At 44.7% G+C, this 17,153-nt stretch overlaps 1 protein-coding gene and 1 long non-coding RNA gene across 3 annotated transcripts in view; one reads left to right on the top strand and one right to left on the bottom strand.

Moving 5' to 3' along the window:
• LOC128339921 (uncharacterized) overlaps positions 1–8,689 on the top strand; it is a 122,489-nt gene extending 113,800 nt beyond the window's left edge. Inside the window, exon 4 of the long non-coding RNA XR_008313327.1 lies at positions 8,391–8,689. This is a non-coding gene — a long non-coding RNA (uncharacterized LOC128339921). The remainder of the gene's footprint in view (positions 1–8,390) is intronic.
• LOC128339919 (uncharacterized) overlaps positions 1–17,153 on the bottom strand; it is a 55,466-nt gene extending 38,313 nt beyond the window's left edge. Inside the window, exons 1-3 of one of the 2 annotated variants that reach the window (XM_053284451.1) lie at positions 10,695–17,153; positions 8,897–8,998; positions 1,211–1,352 (exon numbers count right to left, since the gene is read on the bottom strand). The gene's annotated coding sequence lies outside the window, so the exon portion shown is untranslated. Of the gene's footprint in view, positions 1–1,210; positions 1,405–8,896; positions 8,999–10,694 lie in introns of those variants that run through there. The other variant, XM_053284452.1, reaches the window with a different exon arrangement.

Below are 17,153 nucleotides of genomic sequence, written 5' to 3'. Positions count from 1 at the left end.
GGATTCAGTTTCAGTTTATTCTCTCTCATCCAGCCCATTACTGCTTCCAGGCAGGCATTTAGGGAGGACATGCCAGCTCCTGAAGAAGCTGACATGGAGAAGTAGATCTGGGTGTCATCAGCATACTGGTAACACCCAGCTCCAAATCCCCTGATGATCTCTCCCAGCGGTTTCATGTAGATGTTAAAAAGCATTGGAGAGAGTATGGAGCCTTGAAGGACACCATACTTAAGCTCAGATTTTGAAGAGCAACGATCTCCAATCAACACCATCTGTCCAAGAGGTAGGAGTGGAACCACTGTAAAACTGTGCCTCTCACCCCCAACACCCTCAGACGTTCCAGAAGGATACTATGGTTGATAGTATCGAAAGCCGCCGAGAGGTCCAAAAGGATCAACAGAGTCACACTTCCTCTGTCAATTCCCAGCTGGAGATAATCCATCAGGCCGACCAAGGCAGTCTCCACCCCATAGCCTGCCCAAAAACCAGTTTGAAATGGGTCTAGATAATCAGTTTCCTCCAAGACCGTCTGGAGCTGAGAGGCCACCACCCTCTCAATTACTTTGCCCAGCCATGGGAGATTGGAAACTCTGAGCTATATATATATATATATATATATATATATATATATATATAGTGTGTGTGTGTGTACAGTTATGAGCCTGCCCCACAAATGAAAATATTCCCCTGCATCAAGGCTGCATTCCTTCCCTGCACCCCACCGCCACCGCCGCCACCACCACCACCACCACCACCACCATCCATTAGAGATTAAATACTAAGGGGGAAATGCATCCTCTGCAAAGGCTTTGAGCCCCACTTCCATGTGAAAACCATATCAGAAGCCAGCCTTGTACAACTGCACTGCTTCTGATAATGTGTGAATGGACTCTGAGTGGAGAGAGTGTGAATTATAATTGCAACAATTTTGTCACATGCTTTCAGACATGGATGAAACTAAGGAGAGTTGTCCCCCTTCTGTGTGTGTCCCATTTAAACAAGAACATAAAAAGTGGCCTTTCTGCCAAGAAGGTCCTGCTGTGGGCAATGTCAAGATCTCTCCACGAAACACACAAGCTATGATCCAGTGACTTTGGGGGCCTTATGTTCCTGCTTAAAATCTTGGTATCAGTCAGCAGTAATTGTTTCCGGCATCTTCAGAACAAGATGAATTTCACAAAGAGCATAATTGCAGACACATTTATCCTACCAGTGCATTTGATCTTGAAGTTTTCTATCCATTTTGTTCCCTGGGTTTATTGGTCAGAATGAGTTATGTCTGCTGTACGTTACATCTTGCCCAAAGCTCTTTAGCTGTCCAGCTCATCATGGAAAGTTCCCAAGAAAGCTCCCTAGATGAAAAGCAATGACACTGCAATTTAACACTCACTGCCATGTGCAGTAATTTATCAATAGCAGTTCTCCCGAAGAAACCAGTGAACAGATCAGTTACAAGTGCAGGGCTAGTAATACAACCTGCCAGCCAGATAGATGGAGATCCCCATGGAGATTAAACAGACGGCACAAGAGAGAATACAAACTCCTATAGTGTTACGACAAAGAGGAAGGACCCTGCCTTTTGGGTCTCAATCCAGACTAAGCTTAACACACACTTGCTTCCCTCCATCTGCAATATAATTAAAGTTGCCTTTCCACCACCAACCTGCCCAAAAGTTACCCTTCTTCAAAGAATGATTGCAATGATATATTTAAAACTAGCAGAAGTATGGTTGCTCCTTGCTTTGTCTGCTTGGTCAATTAGTAGTAGCAGCATTACTTTCTTTATGAGAGGATTTAAAGAACAAGAGTCTGCCAAAAAAAAAGTGGTGGGGAGGGAAGCACAACATCTGCTCAGGGAGCTCTCGGAAGTAAGTAGCTGAGGTCCACCCTCCTTTGTGGTCTGTGTGAAACACAGCCAGTTGAGGAAGGACACCTGTTGAGTTGACGGTGCCAATTTATATTATGTGTCACCACCCCTCAAAGGCCAGTTTCACTCAAGGATGAAATACATTCTTCATCACTGGCAGGGCTAATGCTTTACTGTGTTTGGATAATGGCAAATCCTTGGTTTCCTAACCTCCACCCCCATCATTTTTGTAAGGTGAGATGCTGGCATGCATGGCTTGCAATAAAATAATGTACACGAGGAGACCAACTAATAGCCATCTGGGACACAAGAGTGAGGTTACATTCCCAAATTATTACTTAAACCAAAATTTCCACCACTGGTTTTGAAAAGCTTCCAATATTTTAAAAAACAGTGTACATTTATTTACATATCTTAAAAGTAGCAAAGAACAACCTCACTATTTTGTTTTGGTTCAGTTTTCTCTGACTTATCTCTAAGAAACATCCAGTTCAGACTGAACCTACTATTACGGTATCTTGAGATCTTAATGTACTCCGTCTCAAATGCCCTTAGGAATTAGTGATGGGCTGTAAACCAAGCTTTAGAGAGGGGAAACAGAGAGGTTTTTCGGCAGGAAATTAAAATTTGCTTGTCACTCTAGATACTTGAACCATCTTACAATATAATTCACATGCATAACTACCCTCTGTATAGTGGGGCCAGTTTATACAATCAAACTGTAAGGATTTTCCTGGACAGTTTCAATTCAGCCTTTAGATAGAGAAGTATACTTTTAAAATAATAACAACAACTTCCCCCCATGCAAAAAGCTCCCTGCAAAGGAACATGTCAGGAGAAATGGTTCAGTCTCACCGTTATACTGACATGCTATGCTTCTAAGTGGAGGGAGAGGCTTTTTCCTCCTCTGTTGAGGCAGCATTCAACACATAATACACCTACGCACTTGCACCATGAAGCAATACCCTCCAGAATCTTTACTGCTTGATCTTGCTGAATGTATAAACTGGTCCCCATTCCCCGATTGTGAGCAAAAAAGCAAGGTAGGAAAACATCAAAACACAGAGAAACTTATAACTATAGTAGTTGCCATCCAATGTCATCCTTTCACTTTTCAAACATTAGGCTGGTTCTCACGATCATGAAATAAGTAGGAGAAGCCTCCTCCCCAAGTTTGGGAGATCTGCATGCTCCCACTTTTCAATCGTCGGTGAGTAAAAAACAAGGTAGGAGGGGGAGGAAGCAATTGTCTCCTAAGCAGCTGTTGGGCTGGAGGCCTCCATCCTACCCAGCTCTTTAATGAGGTAGGATGAGAAGCCCTCCAATTCAGCTAAAATTATAATTTTTGCCATGCTACGTTCTTACTACCTTCAGAAGGTAACAGGAAATAACATTAAAACGAATCGGTTATTAGGAATGGCCTTGCTCTTCAAATGGGAATATATTAACCTCTTCTTCATCCTGCCCTGTCCTTTAATTTCCACCCAATACCAGTTTCTTATAGCATTTTATTATCCAATTTTTTTTCTTGTCTACAGAGATTTCTGTTCTTCCATTCCCTTTCATGCATTGCTCTGGTTTCTCCATTTTCTCCTGTTTTTGCTCCAGTTTGATCTTTGCCTCCTTTCTGAAAGCCTGCTCCAAGGAGGGGCTTTCCAGGCACAAAAGACCAATGGAAGAAGTCAGTACTATGGAAATCCTGAACATGCAGTTGGACCAGTTTGAGAGTTAAGTGGAGCCACTCTGTGTCCAGGTGCACCCAAAGGAAAGAGACAAGGATAGGCAAAATTGGACTGAGAACCTAAAGCATCTTTATGATGTCTGGATGCTAGAGATCATTCTGCAGGTGCCAGCTCCATGGGTGGGTCAGCCTCAGGGGGCTCTACTCCTTCAGTGGGGGGGGGGGACGGTCCTCCATCTTGCTGCCAGCTAAGGTGGCTGTTCTTCCACACCACTATTGCCTGCCCAAAAAAGAGCTGGTGGGTTAGTTGCAAGTGAGCAGGCAGTGGCAGCTCCTCCTCCTCTGTACAACCATATTTTGCCCACTGCCCTCCTCTGGACCACTGTGTCATGTTTTTGGTTAATTCATTCCTTGATCCAGGCCAGTTTTTGAATGGGGCTTAAAGCAGTCTGCACTTGCCTCTCTGTAATATATTTTTATTAAACTATGAATATCCCCAGTTCCACTCCACTGCCTGCCTTGTCCTTGCATACCACAACTCCTTCCCTTGGATTCTAGACACTGCTCATATTTCCTTTGCCCCACCCCACTCCCCTTTTCCATGTCTAAGCTGCATTTCTAAAAGCTGAGGTTCTAAGTTACTGAAATGTTAGGAATCTGAAGACTGAAAGAAAATTTCATCTGGGGAGGCATTGCCTCCATTCGCCTCCCTGTCACTACCTCCCTGAGCAGAGAGAAAGTGCAAGCATGCAAGTCGCAATGGTGAGGAGGAAGAAGGGAATCAGCAGCAAGATTCAGAGAGGCTCTTGAGAGTGGGCCCACTACAGAGTGTGGGCCTCAACTGTCACGCGCTCACTCGGCAGAAGATGCTGGCCAGAAATATATGGCACAATAGCCAGGAGCTCAAGTTTCAGTTTTACTGCTAGACAGTCAGGTTTAACAGTCTCACCAAGAATACAGAAGTGAGGAGTGAGAAGCCCAAATTCCGAAGTCACGATCAATCCAACAAAAGCTCCAAGCCGATTTGACGTAGTGTTTCCAGCAGTTTGTTCAAGGCACAGGCTGCCCAATTTATAGTCAACCAATTTATAGTCTCTCTCTCTCTAGTCAGCAGCCACATGCACTTAATCAACACTCCACCCCCACCCGCTGCCATAGATTCAATCTGGCTTCCAGCTTCTGGCCAGCCGACTACTCCTTCGTAATTCGCTAACCTGTTTCTGACATTTTCCCCATCTGTGTCCTTGAGGAGATAGTGGCTGTTCAGACTCTGGCTCAGATCCTGACCTTTCTCTCCAAAGATCACCCGGCCCTGCTGGCCCCTCCTGTGCCAAACACACACTCTGGCCTGCCTCAGTTACCTCCCCATTCACATTACCAGCTTGCTCCTCCTCAGGCGCCTCCCCACTTTCTAGCAAGTCGCCTGCCTCCCACTCCTCTCCAATGTCCTTGAGTGGGGGCATGACACCAACAGGTGCCTGTCCATAACCCTAACCTCGGACACCAGCCCTGCTATCATGTAATACACAGATTCCTCTCAAGCACCCAGTTTTGAAGAGAACAAGTTCCTCTGTGCTTGTCTTGACTTACAAGCCATTCCCCAGGCCTGGAAGCCGGGAATGTCCTCCTGTACACTTCCTATAGCTGCGCTGAGGACAAGATGCTCAAACCCTCCAGCAGATGCCCACATTCACCATGTCCAGCTCCCTAATCACACCCAGCCTATGAACTGCATGACAGAAAAATTCTGGATGGAGATCATCAATAGACAGAGAGAGAAATCATTTCCCCAGGAAGAGAAGGCAACCACCATCATCCAACATCCCCTCACATCTGCCCAGCCTTATTCCTTGCTGGGGCTGAACTCACACTGCCACATGGTTGAACTGGAGCCAGATCACAAGCTGAAAACCTAGCCTACCTGCATGACAAATCCTTACCACCACAACCCCTTGGAATCAAGAGTATGGCACACATTCTTGCCAGCACAAATGCCTTGCAGACCCAGCTGTCCCTAATCAAGCAGAATGCTAGCAAGCAGACCCCACGACATTTTGCCAGGTGAGGCAAGAAAAAAGCACGGCCCCTCCCAATCCCTATGGGAGAGAAATCTCTGATCTCCCAGAACCCAAAGATGCTTTCTCACAAGTAGCATGCATCTCTCCCTCCCTGTCTTCTACCCTCCCATATCCACCAAGTCATTAAAAGGTTTTTTAAAGGGGTAATTATTATTTTTTTATTATTAATTCGATTTCTATACTGCCCTTCCAAAAATGGCTCAGGGCGGTTTACAAAGAGAAATAAAACAAATAAGATGGCTCCCTGTCCCCAAAGGGCTCACATTCTAAAAAGAAACATAGGACACACACCAACAACAGTCACTGGAAGTACTGTGCTGGGGGTGGATAGGGCCAGTTACTCTCCCCCTGCTAAATAAAGAGAATCACCATGTTAAAAGGTGCCTCTTTGCCCAGTTAGCAGGTAACTCATTTGAACTCAGTGGACTCCTCTATGAATTCTCGAAATCAAGGGCATTCCATGAATTAAGTGCAGCCAGATGAGTCACCCTTTTAATACTCTAATTATTTTATAATTGATTAAATATATCTTTTGATTTCATTTAATAATCCTATTGTATTTACAACCTGTGTAACTGAAGAGAAGGTAAGTGTTGCATGCCCACCTTACCCACAACACTGAGTTCAGTGGGAATTCTATACTGTAAGAGTTAAAGAAGAAGGCCACACTTTTCTACATCAGAACATAAACTCAGGGAAGTTGTTCTAACATCCAGCCAGAGGAGAAACCTCATAAGGGAACCCTCCATTGTTATGGGGTTGGGGCAGGGGGACCACGTACACAGGCTTCCCTTCACAGTAACCCAAAATGCCTGCACCTTTATTTGAGTAAAACATGGTTTTGATCAGAAAATAAACAGCAAGAGCCTACAAGAAAATGTTGCAGGTTAACCTCAGGAGTCCTTCTGTGCATGACAGGCCTGCCAAGGAGGCCAGATATGGCAGCTACCTCAGACAGTCAATTGGCTGCCACCGCCTCTGTCCACTTCACCTGGCTCCAGGCTAACACTGTCCTCCCCAATCTCTCCCAGTGGTCATGGCATGTGCCCACAGCAGCCACCACTGATCTTGTTCCTGCCTCTGTCCCAGCTGTGACCTTCCCTGCTCCAGCTTCCCCACCCTTTGGTGAAAGGATAGACAGGATAGAACACAACCAGGAGGGACACAGGAGCAGGATGAGGATCAGTAGTTGCTGTTGCTGCCCCCACCAGGTAAGGGGAGTGTGGGGGGGACTAGCAAAGTGGGAGGTAAGGAAGACCAGTCAGGGAAGGGAAATCTGCAAGGGATTAGCTCATGGTGTGCTCTGCACATTGTAGGAATAGCTTGAAAAATGGAGGGCGATTGGGTGGTTGGTGGCGGGTAGGGGGGCGTGTTGATTGGCAGAGAAGGGGGTCTATGCAGCTTTGATGGGCCAGGCCAGCTTTTGCATATCTTGGGTGTCTCCCAAGTGCGTAAAACCTATTTTGCATAGCCCTATTTCACTTCCACACTGATAGGCACTGACTTGACTACTCAGGTTCTCCATTGGATGAAATGTCTTCCCACATCAATAGTGAAAGTTAATAAGCAATTAGAAATAATACTTCATTTTTAGCATGATTGGAATTTGTCCATTTTGAGTATGATTGGAGTTTGCATTAAGGCACTGGCCAACATCAAGAGCAACAAATCTTAGTTGCGCTAAATAAGCACTGGCTTTGTTGTGCTAAATATTTAGGATTAAAATAAATCAGGTGTGCCACAATTGCACAAATGTGGCACAACTGCAAGCAGGCTTATGATTGTGTGACAGTCTGGAATGCAAGCTACAAACTTAGTGTAGTTAGCTCGCCCAACAGTTTTGCAGTAGTGCAAATAATCCTCCCATGGGTGTTTCTGTCAGACTCCCAGGGGACGAGGTGGGTTCCTAGCCCTTCTTGAACTCCAGAATGACCAGAGCAACTCCAGAAAGGTCAGCCTCAGGAACAGCCTGAGTCCTCCTCCTGGCTTGCTGCATTCAGCCAGTTCCCTCTCCTGGAGAGCTCCCTGCTCCCATACTCAGAAGCAGCCCCTCCTCATCAGCTGCCTTGTCTTTAAATACCCCAGTGCAGAGCTGACAGGGCTTCAAGCCTACTTCTAGCCCTGCCCCCTTCCTGACCTGGCTTCCTGTTTCCTGCCACACCCATCCGAGCTGTCTACCTAGAGCTGTTTCCTACCTTACCAGCTCGTACCTTTGAGCTGTTTCCTGCCTTACTCTCTCAACCCCACTGAGATCTGACCAGGCTGGGCCCTTCTCATCCCCACTGCCCCCTGAAGGGAACGAAAGCCTCAGAGGAGGGATGCCACACCCCTCTCCAGCCTCCAAAGGGCCACCCAAGTGACCAGGTAACATGGCATCCCGACAGTTTCATTGGTCTAAATGTCAGCCACAAAATTCCAGACCACTCTCTAAATAACAACCTCGCCCAATACAATGGACACTATGGAGTCCATGGCAAAGGTGAAATGTGTGCTTGAGATTTCCTGGTTCACAACCCAGCCTCAGATATATATAGCACTAGACAGATTTGGAGGTCAACTTGTCAAGATTGAGACACACACATGTATGGGGTTTGGAACTAGACAACATGAATAGTTGCTTCGTGAACAGTAACATTTCCTGTTTGTACTACGATAACCTCAACCTCCATGGGACAGCTAAATTAGAATTCACTTTAAAAAAAAAAAAAGGGCTGGTGATCTTGGAGTCTGCCCTGTTGCTGTTGCTGTTTTTCCATCCATCCAGTCTAGAAGATACCATTGGCCCTCCTTAAGCTGAAGAAATGGAACACTGTGCAGTTAAAGCCATAGTTGTTGGACAGTACTAGATACGTCTGCCTGGCCTGGTGGGACTGTGAGAAGTACAGCGTTGGGTATAAAAGGGATATGCTGTAATCAGGCAAGAGCTTCGTGCTGAAGGCTGCCAAAGAAAAGAAAGACCATGCTCCAGCTGTCTCTCACCATATGTTATGTCACAGGAAGAGAATGATGTTCCTGGAAAAAATAATAGTGTATTCTCTGGCTGCTGTACTTCCAATAAAAACACTTGACCCCACATGCACTCAGCTACCTTATTATTCATCCATTACTGTTCCTCATTGTTTTTCCATGCTACCTTTTTCACTGTCTGTCCTCATTCACTCCGTACTTTAGAACTACAGCAATGGTATCATTGCAGTCACCTTTGTTTCTTTAAAACAACAACAACAACAACAACAATGAGTGCATCCATGCTTTGGCATCCACACTTACATTCATGGGACATCTAGACGCAGAAGATACACGATCAGGATTTCCTGCAATGTCCCCCAAAACCAATAGCAGCAACGAGGAGCTTCCCAAATGAAATAGAAACTGCAGACAGGAGGAAATGTACAGGTATCAATATCATGGTAAGTCCCTCCACTGTGGGGCAAATAGCTTCAGGGAGAGAACAGTTTTAATTGGGAAAACAATGTAAGGGGAAAGGATTAAACCTCCCCTCCTGCAGTGCTGAAGTCCAGTTCTCTCATCTATTTGCGGATCCTGATTGATTGATTGATTGATTTTAATTAATTTTTTAACATTTATATCCCGCTCTTCCTCCAAGGAGCCCAGAGCGGTGTACTACATACTTGAGTTTCTCCTCACAACAACCCTGTGAAGTAGGTTAGGCTGAGGGAGAAGTGACTGGCCCAGAGTCACCCAGCAAGTCTGATGGCTGAATGGGGATTTGAACCAGGGTCTCTCTGGTCCTAGTCCAGCACTCTAACCACTACACCACACTGGCTCTATTAATTGTCTTTAAAGTCACAAGTTTTCTTAATCTTGATCTTCTGCATAAAGTCTAATTTAACCAGTGAATGGCCTAGAGATATAGAGATACACATGTCCCACACCTCAGGATTGCCACCTTACCCCTGACCTGGAGGATGGTTGCCCAACTTTGGCCTGCCTCCTAGTGTTGGACTCTGAATCCCATCATGCCCTGCTGCAAGGACAATAGGGTGATGGGCAATGGCATCCAGCCACAGCTTGGGACCCACAGGGAAACTGAGCATTGCCATACCATGGTCTTCAGAGCAGTGTGTGGGGGAGGGATGCATATCCAATTCTTCTTCTCAGCCACTGAGCTACACAGACAACTTTGTGACAATTCCATGCTCAGATTAAGCAAAAATCAATTTTTTTAAAAAAATCTTATTTCCATACCTTAAAACAAACTGTTTTTTTCAGAGAAGGCATGAAGCGGTGGGGAAAGAACCCATGTCCAGTTCTCCTTCTCAAACACATAGCTAACCAGGTGACCTTGTGCCAAACCCATGCACAAAAAAAAAAAATTCTTACCAGGCGTGGAGGCAGCTGCACAGCGGCCTGGATCCGGCCCTACCCAGCAGCCCCTCGGGCAAAGTCCTGTGCGTATGACATCATGCACAAAGGGGAGTGGCCTGGGCTTGAGATAGCCCCAGTGAGCTCTCCCCCTGTCATTTCAGGTAGCACTTGCTGCCTGACAGCAGGTATTTCCCTTTCTCTCTCTTACTAGATAGAAGAGAAAGAGGGAGAGAAAGGGAAATAAAGGGAAATCCCTCACTGGAGGAAGAGAAAGGGAAATAAAGGGAAATCCCTCACTGGAGGGAGAGAAAGGGAAATAAAGGGAAATCCCTCACTGGAGGGAGAGAAAGGGAAATAAAGGCTGTCAGGCAGTGAACACTGCCTGAAAAGGACAGGGGAGAGCTTGCTCGGGGTTCTCCAGAGCCTGGGTGTGGGGAGTTCGCTCAGGGCTCTTCCGGAGTCCGAGCCACACACCCCTATGGGCTTCGGAGTCCATTTTCATGGGCAGCCAGGATTCTTTGAACCCGTTCACACAATGGTGGCTCCACCCCTGATTCTTACTTCCGTACCTTAAAACAAACTGCCTTTTTTAGAGAATGCATGACTCTACCTCCCCTGCTGAGAGACATGGGGCGTAACTACAATAGGGCACGAGGAGACAGTTGTCTGGGGGCCCCCTGCCTTGGGGGCCCCCAGAGGCAAGTCACATGACTGACCCCCCCCCCAGCTGCGCACCCACCTGGGCTTCCTTCAGTTGTATTCATCCTCCGAAATTGATGCGAGTCTTAAGACCTGGAGCTACCAGAACAGCATGACGTTCTCTAGTACCATTAAATGACTTGCATCGTCCACAATTTACAAAACCTTTAAAAAAATAATTTAGGATGACGTGTTATAGATATAGATATAGATATAGATATAGATATAGATATAGATATAGATATAGATATAGATATAGATATGAGATTTTTGTTACCACTATTCAGCCCCATATAAGATTTCTTTATTCATGAGCTGAGCTTCAGTGAAGGGGGTCCATTTTAAAATCTTGTCTCTGGGCCCACTCCAACCTTGCTACGCCCCTGTGAGAGACACTAATTCCTGATGCCAAGTTGGTCACTGTTGCTAATAATCAGCATCCATTCATATGTAAAAGAAGATAGATTTAACTTTTCACAGAACCATCATTGTGCCCTGAAGCAATAGAATTTTACAAATTCAAATGTTGGCTATCTTTGAGAACATTCAAGGTTGAGAATTTACTGGTGCAGTTTTATTCTTTTAGCAGTTCTTTCCTGCTGCCGGTGCAGATTTTTTTTAAAAATCAAATTGTAGAATATTCTTTTTCAAGTCTAACTCCTTCCCAGTTCTGAGGTGTTTCCACATAGAGAAAATAGTCCATTTGAAAACTGAAGTTCTTATCCAGCAGAGGTTTCAATGTGTGGATGAGACAGTGGTGCGGTTTGTGTGTGTTAGATTTGTTAGGCACTGGGATACATTTTGGGGCAAATGAAGCCTGTACAAAAGGGACGGGCTCCACTTCAACCAAGATGGAACCAGCATGATACTTAAAATCAGGAAGGTTGCAGAGCATCTTTAAAAATGAGGCCAGGGGGATTGCCAACAAGAACTGGGTGGTATCTGGTTCAGCAAGCAAAATCCCCTAAGGTGCAACGTTGCAAATGTTTCAGATAAACTAGAAGGGGACAGAGTAGAACCAGGAGTAGAAATACACGATAGCTGGTGGAAAAGGTCAAGGGACGATAAGGGAGATAGCACATGCCAATGCCAAGTAAGAGATTCAGTGTATAGATGTTTATATACCAATGCCAGAAGCCTCCTCCACAGAATTATTATGGGTGACAATATGAATATTGAAAGGAAATGTGTTACTAGGGACATGCTATTGCTCTCCAGATCAAAATGCTGAGAGTGACCAGGAGTTGGAGAAGCAAATTGGAGAGATGTCAAAAGAAAGACAGAAATGTAACAATGGGTTACTTTAATTACCCTCACATAAAGGTAAAGTGTGTCATCGAGCCGATTTCAACTCCGGGCGCCCCCAGAGCCCTGTGGTTTTCTTTGGTAGAATAAAGGAGGGGTTTACCATTGCCCCCTCCCGCGCATTATGAGATGATGCCTTTCAGCATCTTCCTATATCGCTGTTGCCCGATATAGTAGCAGCAGGGATTCGAACGGCAACCTTCTGCTTGTTAGTCAAGCATTTCCCCAGTGTGCCACTTAACCTTGAATAGTCTGGGCAAATTCATGTGTGGGTATTGACAGAGAGGCCACATTTCTGGACATGTGACATGCTAAATTACTGTGCCTTAGAACAGTTTGTTGCAGAACCAACCAGAGAGAAGGCAACCTAGGACTTAGTACTGAGCGGTGCCCAGGACCTGGTGTGAGATGTCAGTGTTGTAGAACCACTGGGGAATGAACAGTGATCATAATGTGATCCAGTTCAGCTTATATGCAAGTGGAGCATATATTAACCCCTGCTAACTGAGCAAAGAGACACCTTTTAAAAGTGGTGATTATCTTATATTTAGCAGGGGGAGAGCAATTGGCCTTATCCAACCCCAGCACAACATCCCTCCAGTGGCTGTTGCTGGTGTCTACCTTATGTTTCTTTTTAGATTGTGAGCCCTTTAGGGACAGGGGACCATCTTATTTAAACTGCTTTGAGAATTTTGTTGAAGAGTGGTATATAAATATTCATCTTTGTCGTTGTGCGTTGTCAAGGAAGTCCAACATCCTGTGTTGGACATCAAAAGACAAAAGTTCTCAAAAATGAGGGGACTGGTAAAAAGGAATTTGAAAGAGAAAGTCAGGAGGGTCAAGTCACTCCAGAAAGCATGGGATTTATTTAAAACCATGATAATAGAAGCTCAGTTGGAATGTATACCAAGAAGGAGGAAAGGTACCACCAAGGTACCATGCTGGAGGATGCCACCAAGGTACCACCAAGGTACCATGCTGGAGGATGCCAGCATGGCTGACAAGTAGAGTCAGGAAAGCTATAAAAGGGAAAAAGATTTCCTTCAGGAAATGGAAGTCCTGCCTAAATGAAGAGTACAGGAAGGAATATAAACTCTGGTAAAAGAAATGCTAGAGACAATAAGGGACGCAAAATGAGAGTTTGAGGAGCACATAATCTAGAAGTGTCTAGGGCAATAACAAAAACCTCTTTAAATATATCAGAAGTAGAAAACCTGCCAGGGAGGTGGTTGGCCACTTAGATGATGAGGGCATGAAAGGGATTATTAAGGAGGATAAGGAGATTGCAGAGAATCTGAATGATTTCTTTGCTTCTGACTTCCTGGTGGAGGATACTGACCATATATCTGCTCCAGAACTGAGCTTCTCAGGGGTTGAGGCTGAAGAATTTTAGGTGATGAGAGAGGATGTTCTAAAGTGTCTCGAAAAATTAAAAATTAACAAATTGCCAGGGTCAGATGACATCCACCCAAGAGTGCTGAAGGAATGCAAATGTAAAATTGCTGATCTCCTAGCAAAATATGTAACTTGTCCCCACAATCAGTCTCTGTACCAGAGGACTGGGAAGTAGCTAATGTAACTCACATTTTCAAAAAGGAAGCCAGGGGAGATCTGGGAAATTACTAATGTGCCAGCTGCGTCCCTTTCTTGAGAAGGCAGGTCTGGCCACAGTTATCCGTGCCTTAGTCATGTCACAGCTGGATTACTGTAATGTGCTCTACGTGGGGCTTCCCTTGAAGAATATTTGGAAACTGCAGCTAGTGCAAAATGCAGCAGCTAGGATTTTATCTGGAGCTGCCCGTTGGGATCACATCACACCCATTTTGAAAGAGCTGCACTGGCTGCCAGTTTGTTTCCGGGTCCAATTTAAGGTTCTGGTTTTGACCTTTAAAGCCCTTAACAATTTGGGCCCTGGCTACCTGCTCCAAGGGTTGCAGCCTGCTTGATGAGGTCATCTGAGGGGGCTTTGCTCCAGGTGCCAACAATGAGGGAGGCTCAGCTGTCGTGCACAGAGGACAGGGCCTTCTCTGTTGCTGCCCCCAGACCCTGGAATGCTCTCCCAGTGGCTATTCGCTCCTTGGTCTCCATTACGGCTTTTAGAAATCATGTGAAAACTTGCCTTTTTACCCGGGCTTTTATGTGATTGTCTCCTCTGTTGCTTCTTTGTATTTTGAATGTTTTATGCATGTATTTATAAATCTTTTTCGTTAGATCTCTGATTTTATTTTTTCGCTTAATGTTTTAATTGTGTCATTTTTACAGTCTTGTTTTAATTTTTCTGTGTGAACTGCCTTGGGATTGTTTTAATGAAAGGTAGTATACAAATTCAACAAACAAACAAACAAACAAACAAACAAATAAATCTGTTCTTACCACATGTCCACAATTCTTACCGCTTCTCACGTCATTGCTCATCATGCAACTTTGCAGCACCATCTGCTGGCCATTTGTTGCCAATCCATTTGCTGGATGGACTGGCCACTCGATGCCAGTCTTTTGAGAATTTGAATCCATTGAGAATTGAGTCTTTTGAAACTGTTGTTCTTCCAGCTCTTAAGATTGTAAAAGACTCCATTCTCATCACAGATTGGATGCAAATGGCCAGCAGATGCGCTGAGAAATTGTGCAATGACAACAATGTCATCTGATGGTCCTGTGGATAACTGGTAAAACTTCCATTTTCAGAGTGTTTCTCAATCTGAAAACAATCCTGTGCAGTTCAAGAAGATAAACAGCTGTTCTGAGAATCTCCCTATGGAACTAATATTCAGCTTTGATAGTGCTGCTCAGCTACTGGTGGAAAGCAGGTGATGCTTGCAATCAGTCTTCAGCACAAAGGTTACCACTGATTTGAATCAAATTTGCTGCAACTGTAGGGACACATAGGAAGACTTCTGTGGCTTGGTTTGTAATGATGTAATCCACCCTGATCCAAGATAGCTGATGCATGAACATTTGAGGTGAAAGAGAGCTAACTTGTGGACCGCCAAACCAATTTGAATCAGATTTGGTACAGTTGTAATGAGTGACTCACAGGGACACCTCAACGGCATGGTTTGATGAGGTCATCCACCCTAATTCAAGATGGCAGACACGTGAACATTTGAGGTGCAATTGGGCTAACATGAACCACCTAACCGATTTGAACCAAATTTGCTACAGGTGTAGGGACACATAGGGACACCTCAAGGGCATATTGTGTAATGATGTCATCCACCCTGATTCAAGATGGTGGACAAGTGAACATTTGAGGTGGAAATGGGAACTGATTTGGACTAAATTTGGTAGAGTTGTAGGGACACTTAAGGATACTTCAAATGCATAGTTTGTGATGATGTCATCCAACCCAATTCAAGATGATGAACACATGAACGTTTGAGATGCAAGTGGGCTAACTTGTGAACTGCCTAACCGATTTGAACCAAGTTTAGTCCAGCTGTAGGGATAGTAAAAGGAAAGTAGGTAGATTAGTTCATACTAGGACAACTTGTTTTGCAATCAATCTGCCACCCCTCCAAAACAGGAAATTTTATCACACTAATAGCACTAACCAGCCCTGAACCAGAAAGGAGTACCCTGTGCACAGGGGCAGGTTTTTTGCCTCATGTGTAGCATTCTTTTGTAGATGTGGACTTGATCTAGAAAGAAGATCTGCAGGCAGAAACCTGTTCTTGCACAGCAGGACAATTGTACATCAACAGCATTTTTAAAGCATTATCCCTTTGCTGTGATCTTAGTAGTGCCATTGTTGTTGTGGTTTTCTTTTTAATGCTATTGTTTGATTGGAGTCAATGGCTAACATCCTGACTAAGACAGCAGCAGCACACCAAGAAGATGCGCCCATGCTAAGGAAAGGAGAGCCACCAGAGCTCTGCAGCATGAAGCATACAGGGTGGGAGAATGAGGGGCAATTTTTACTGCTCTCTTCTTCCCCCAGAAATGCCCTGTGCCCTCCCAAAATATGTCTCTGAAGGTTTTGCAGCCCCCAGAGACATATTTTTAGAGGATACAAAGCACCTCTAAGGGAAGCAGAGTGGAGAAATGAGGAGTGAAGCTCTGGAAACTCTCCACAGTGTGGCTGCATCCTCCTCGTGTGCTGCTGTTGCCTTACTCAGGATGTTAATCAGGATGTATGTTTTACTGAGGATTTTAATATATTTTCCAGCCCAGTTCTATGATGTTCACTCGGATGTAAGTTCTGCTTATTATTTCAAGAGGACTTATACTCAAGTAAATGTGCAGCCTTGATAAGTATATGGAATAACTAACATGTTGTAAACCACTTTGAGGGCCCTACTGGGCCCCAAAGATGTATCACAAATCAACTGAATCATAATGGCACCTTAAAAGCAATTTTATATCGAGATTCCAAGGGTCACTGGGCTACACACAATTGCAAACAAGTTGGATTTGGATGCCTAGATCCAAATGTCCTAAGAAAAACCTGACCTTCTTGCTATTCCCATCTCTGCCAGTCAACTGAAATTGAGGTTTTGAAGGTACACAAACAAGTGTAGATTCAGCCGCATAAGACAGCTTTGCTCTCTCTGGTATTGATTTTGCTTGTTTTGAAGTTAAGCATATCCATAAAAGTGCTCCATTCCGCCTTGAGGTAAATCTCATAAGGTATATTAAAAAAAAGAAAATAAAAGATTCTTTGGCAGCAATTACCATCTCAAATAACCTGCCTAGGGTTGAGAAAGCGTGCCAACAGCCTCTGCAGAAATAGCTTTCATTTGGGCTGTTTATTTTCATATGCATTGTTTGACACTTTACTGCTGTGGCGGGGTATTTAGCTGTCAGCTTCCATTAAATGCTATGTCAGTTGCTACTATTATAGGTAAGAAACCCCAATTATTGTTCATCTCCCTATTTTAATTTAAGTTACCCCCACTGTCAGGAAATATGGACAACAAAGGAAATAACCCATGGTCCCCATAATGAGCTTCAACTGAGCTCCCTTCCACAAACGCTCATCAGACCCAATAAAAGAGGATGATCTCAAGCTGTCATGGTGCATAATGCAGTCTGGCTCGTGGAGTTTGATTCTGAATAGGCTTGAGAAAAGCATAGGCCTGGCCCAGTCTGAACCAGCCCCCTTAACGCCAGGCCAGAACATCTTCTCCCCCACCATCTCCTTATTGGATGCTTATCTGACACCACTGCTTCTCAGGCTCCTCTCAGGCTGCTGCTG

Source organism: Hemicordylus capensis, chromosome 1 (genome assembly GCF_027244095.1).
Source record: "Hemicordylus capensis ecotype Gifberg chromosome 1, rHemCap1.1.pri, whole genome shotgun sequence".
Classification (NCBI taxonomy): Eukaryota; Metazoa; Chordata; class Lepidosauria; order Squamata; family Cordylidae; genus Hemicordylus; species Hemicordylus capensis.
The sequence above is the reverse complement of the archived record's forward strand: the minus strand, read 5'-3'. Positions and strand labels throughout refer to the sequence as shown.